Raw genomic sequence first — 6,019 nt, 5'->3', positions numbered from 1 at the left:
ATAGAGCTGATGTGAAAAGCACAAGACGGGGGGATCTGATCTTTGCAGTAAGAACTAAGGGCAGGTTTAGTTGTGGTGACGAACTTTTTATGGTCCAGGTAAGCATTTCGGCTCCATGTGCATTCTCACCCGGAATAAGCAGTGCCTGCCTGTGAAGAGCATTCAGATCACTGGCTTTTCAGACTATTGCAGTCATGCCTCACTCTGCCCCCTTCTCTTCCTTTCAGGGGAATAGTTTATAAATAATAGCTAATTTAGTAGTCAGAGATAAGGGATGCTTATCCCTGGGCCTGGATCTAATTATGTATTATGATGAGCAAGGACTGCAGTTTTAGAGCATAGGAACCACCAAATCAGCCTTTTCTGGTGTTTCTTTGCACAGAGGACACGTATGTGATACTGGACAAAGCCAATAGCATTATCTTAACCCTGTGTCTGATGGGATCCTGTGTACCTTAAACAGTAGGAGCTGCCTGGAAGAAGACAAGTTTCTGATAGTCCCTCTAAAGCAAGCTTGTCGTCTGCAGCCCACGACAGCTTTGAATGCAGCCAAACACAAATTTGTAAACTTTCTTCAAACATGAGTTTTTTTTTTTTAAGCTCATAAGCTATCGTTAGCGTATTTTATGTGTCTATGTGTGGCCCAAGACCATTTTTCTTCTTCCAGTGTAGCCCAGGGAAGCCAAACGATTGGACACTTCTGCAAGAGAAAATAGCAGGGGAAAGGGAAGCAACATTTAATTACTCACTGTGCTCCTACTGCTACGCTCCTTCTCATTTAATGCTCACAGTAAGCCTAAGAAAGGGATTATCTCTGATTTTCAAATGAAGAAACAGATTTGGAGACGTCTTGGTCCCAGGCAAGTGTGATATTTTATGCCTGCATATAAAATTATGTATCTTTTCATCCATGGTCCCTGGCTCATCACTCCCTTGGCACCATTTTTTGTTACAATGTTAGGGCGCTCTAGGGCTCAGAAAACAGAACGTCTCCCTCTGACCTTCTGCCCTCCTTTCACCTGCCCAAGCCAGGGCGCTAATCTTTCACCACTTTTCTGATTATGGGTCATAAGACTCTCATTTTAGAAGGGGTCCTGCCTGCTGCCCTGCAGGAAGAAATGCTGCATAGAGAGGCCAGGAATCTGAAGACAGGCCTTGCTGGGTTTCCCCACCCAGTCTCCTTTGTATTAGATCATACCCCTTTAGTCCAGTCACATTTCTACCTGGTGTCCATGCTTCAGTCATGACTATCTAATGAAGCCTTTATAAGAGGCTCAAGAGGACAGGCTTCAGGGAGCTTCTGGAGAGCTGAACATGTGGGGGCTTACAGGAAGGTAAATAACATGCATGTGCCAGGAAGGTGGTGTACCCTAACTCTATGGGAACAGAGGCTCCTATGCTTGAGACCCTTCCAGACCTAGCCGTGTGTATCCCTTCGTTTAGTTATTTGTATCCTTTAAAATACTTTTTTTTTTTTTTGGAAACAGGGTCTCACTTTATCACCCAGTGTCTTGCTCTGTCATGTCACTGTACTCTATAGTGGTGTGATCATGGCTCACTGAAGCCTTGACCTCCCGGGCTCAAGTGAACCTTGCACCTCAGCCTCCCCAGTAGCTGGGAGTACAGGCATGTGCCACCAGGCCTGGCTAATTTTTTATTTTCTGTAGAGACAGGGTTTCACCATGTTGCCCAGGCTGGTCTTGAACTCCTGGGCTCAAGTGATCCTCCAAGTTCGGCCTCTCAGAGTGCTGGGATTACAGGTGTGAGCCACTGCACTGGGCCTAGGATAGTCTTTGTAATAAACCAGTAAATGCATTTCTGAGTTTTGTAAGCCACTGTGGCAAATTAATCGAACCTCAACTTCAAGCCAGTGGGTTGAGATCCAGAAGCCTGGACTGGCAGCTGGTCGGGTAGGGGACAGTCTTGTGGGACTGAGCCCTCAACCTGTGGGATCTGATGCTATCTCCAGGTAGATAGTGTCAGAATCGAATTGGAGGATGCCCAGCTGGTGTCCTGCAGAACTGATTGTCTGCTTGGTGTGTGAACAGAAAACCGCAGCATTTGGTCACAGAAGTCTTCTGTGTTGATTGTTGTATGAGAGCAAAGGAAAAACAGTTCGTCTTTCACATCAGCAATCTCCAAGTTGAGTGGCAACTTCAAGCCAATTGTGAGCCTTCAATTCCCGTGCTTTCTGCTACCCTCCCTGTTTCCTAGAACTGAACCCAATATATTAGTTTCTATGCTTGCGGTAACAAATTACCACCAACCTAGAAGCTTAAAAGAACAATTTATCATCTTACAGCTCTGAAAGTCAGAAGTCCCAAAATGGTTTTACTTGGCGAAAACCAACAAGTTGTCAGGGCCATACTCCTTCAAGAGGCTGTAGGAGAGAATCCTTTTCCAGCTTCTAGAGTGGCATTCCTTGCATTCCTTGGCTGGTGTCCCCCACCTCTTAGATGCCAGCAGCTTAGCATCTTCAAAATCTCTCCCCGCTCCGGCGGCCTTCTTCCCCATGTAGTCAAACTTCCCTTTGCCTCCCTCTTAGAAGAACACTTAAAGGACATTTAGGGCCTACACCTATGATCTCAGCAGTTTGGGAGGCCAAGGTGGGAAAATTGCTTGAGGCTAGGAGTTTGAGACCAGCCTGGGCAACATAGTAAGACCCTGTCTCTAAAAAAAAAAAAAAAAAAAAAGTATGGCAGCAAACATGTGTAGTCCCAGCTACTTGGGAGGCTGAGGCTGGAGGATCACTTGAGCCCTGGAGTTTGAGTTGCAGTGAGCTAGGATCATGCCACTGCACTCAGCTTGGGTAACAGAGTGAGACTCTTCCTCCAAAAAAAGAAATGAAGACTTTCGTTTCCCTCCTCAGACCTATGAATCCGAATCTGCATTTTAACAAGATCATCAGGTGACTACTCATAAGCACAAGAGTCTGCCAGCACTGCTTTTTAGAGCAATGGTTCTCCACTTTCACTGCACATTAGAATTGCCCAGAGAGAGCTCTAAAGTACTAAGATTGTGATTTAATTGATCCGGGCATCTGGATTCTTAAAAGGTCCCCAGATGAGCTTAACAGGCAGCCGAGGTTGAAAACTGTTGCTTTAAGAGCTGTGCTATCCACGTATAGTAGCCTTTGCCATATGTATCTATTTAAATTTAAATTAATTAAAAATTTAGCTCATCAGTTGCTCAGCCACACATGGGTAGGGGTTGTATTTTATTGGACCGTGCAGACAGAATATTTCCATCATGTCAGAAGGTTCTGTTGGATGGTGCTGCTTAAGTGGGAAGGGACTGAGACTACTGAGCTTTTCATTAGGAGCACCTTTGGAGGCAAGTGCTATTTAAGGCTGAAACGGAAAGCTGGGCAAACTCTGTGGGTCCTGAGAACATAAAGAAGATGTAAATTAGTTCAACCATTGTGGAAGACAGTGTGGCAATTCCTCAAGGATGTAGAAATAGAAATTCCATTTGACCCAGCAATCCCGTTCCTGGATATATACCCAAAGGATTATAACTTGTTATATTATAAAGACACACGCACATATATGTTTATTGCAGCACTGTTTACAATAGGAAAGACCTGGAACCAACCCAAATGCCCATCAGTGAGAGACTGGACAAAGAACATATGGCACATATACACCGTGGAATACTATGCAACCATAAAAAAGGATGAGTTCATGTTCTTTGTAGGGACATGGATGAATCTGGAAACCATTCTCAGCAAACTGAGACAAGAACAGAAAACCAAACACTGCATGTTCTAACTCATAGGCAGGTGCTGAATAATCAGAACACATGGACACAGATGGGAACATCACACACTGGGGTCTGTTGAGGGGGGCTAGGGGAGGGACAGCAGGGGTGGGGAGGTTGAGGAGGGATAACCTGGGGAGAAATGCCAGATACAGGTGATGGGGGGATGGAGGCGGCAAACCACCTTGCCATGTATGTACCTGTGCAACAATCCTGCGTGATCTGCATGTGTACCCCAGAACCTAAAGTATAATTTAAAAAAAAAGAAGATAACCTGGTTGCTGACACAAGCTACACCAGCAGGTGGCTCTCGTGCTTCCTACCACAATTCGTGTGGCTACAAGACTCCTGGTAGGCACTGTGCATGTATTATCATTTGATCCTCACAAATTTTATATGGTAAGTATCTTTATTATTCTCAAAGCTGTGTAAATTGAGGCTAAGTTTGCTCTAGGGCACACAGCTACCTGAAGGTGGGAATACTTAAGGGGTTCGATATGGATCAATTAGGCATTTATAGGTTGGTATGGCTGATTTTCATCTAGCAGAACTTGGAATGTGTTTCCCTTATACAAATAAATAGACACTTTGGAACATACACTGCCAACAGATCGGTATTAAATTGTTAATGGTAGAAGTACTTACGCCAAGTTTTTCTCCACAAGACAAAGGATAGCCTGTAAGAGAGTTACTCTCTAAGCAGTCTTTACCAACTGGATTCTGCCAAGCCCTAGGATTCCCTGGATGTACAGTGAGTGGGGAACTAGAAACTGAAGGGCAGAGCTCTCGGTTCTGCACTTCAACCACAGCGCCCTTTATGTACTGAGCTTCCTTACAAAACTGCATCTGAGTCCAGTGTGCAATAGCAAAATGACAAACGGATCACATGAAAGACGCGCCTCGACTTACGATGGGGCTACATCCTGAGAAAACCAGCGTAAGTTGAAAATATCCGAAGCTGAAATTGCATTTAATACACCTAACCTACTGAACATCATAGCTTAGTCTAGTGACCTTAAATATGCTCCGAACACTTATACATTAGCCTACAGTTGAGCAAAATCATCTGATACAAAGCCTCAATGAAGTGTTGAATATCTCATTTAACTTAATACTGAAAGTGAAAAACAATGATTGTATTGACACTCAAAGTACGATTCCTATGGAATGAGTATTGCTTTTTTTTTTTTTTTTTTGAGATGGAGTCTTGCTCTGGAGTGCAGTGGTTTGATCTCGGCTCACTGCACCCTCCACTTCCTAGGTTCCAGTGATTCTCCTGCCTCAGCCTCCCAAGTAGCTGGGATTACAGGTGTGCACCACAACACCTGGCTAATTTTTGTATCTTTAGTAGAGACGGGGTTTTACCATGTTGGCCAGGCTAGTCTCAAACTCCTGATCTCAGGTGAGCCACCCGCCTTGGCCTCGCAAAGTGCTGGGATTAACAGGCGTGAGCCAGAACACACAGCCTGAGTATTGATGTTGCACCATTGTAATGTTGAAAAATTATTAAGTCCAACTGTTATAAATTGGGGACCATCTGTAGTTTGGAAAGTATACCCTCTTAAGACTTTTACAGGTGAGAAAGCCAGCTTCATCTCCAGGTCTTCCCTGCTCTGCTTCACTGATGCCTGTTGTTCTTTGTGCAGTGAGAAAGGAAACCTCAGCAAGTTCTCTGGCCTCTCTACATGTGTTTCTTACAAAGCAGAACCCAAAAACCTGCCTTATTACAAATTCTCAATTATATCATTTTCTCAAGTCAGGACCAGAAATCCTTACCATTCATCATAACCATCATTTCATAAAGGAACATTTCAATGTAAAAAATACAGGTGAAACTTAAGAAAAGCAGTCCTCATTTTCCTTATTTTCCTCTCCATTGGTGAAACTTTCTCAGGAGTGTGTGCTGATCTGGCCCAGCCTCCTCATCAAATGCCCCAAGGGCTCCAGGTGGCTATTTGGCCAGGCTGACCATCTTCAATGGCTGGCCATGGCATTCTATCCTTAAATGCTTCATCTTCAGAGCTTATGCAATAAACTGGTCCAATTGAAAATGCATGGATTTTAGAGTCAGAACTGGGTTCAAATACTGTCTCTTATCCTCACAGGCTATTGAGCATTTGAAAAAGGGCTAGTACAGCTGAAGAACTGCTTCTTTGTTTTATTTAAATTTTATTAATTTAAATTTAGATGACCACATATGACCAATTGGACAGCGCAAGTCCAGACATTATATTTCCTATTAAGGTAGTTTATGGCCACA

The sequence above is a fragment of the Aotus nancymaae genome, unplaced genomic scaffold (assembly GCF_030222135.1).
Source record: "Aotus nancymaae isolate 86718 unplaced genomic scaffold, 86718_ANA_hifiasm-v0.15.2.pri h1tg000108l, whole genome shotgun sequence".
Classification (NCBI taxonomy): Eukaryota; Metazoa; Chordata; class Mammalia; order Primates; family Aotidae; genus Aotus; species Aotus nancymaae.
This window is presented reverse-complemented; position numbering follows the sequence as displayed.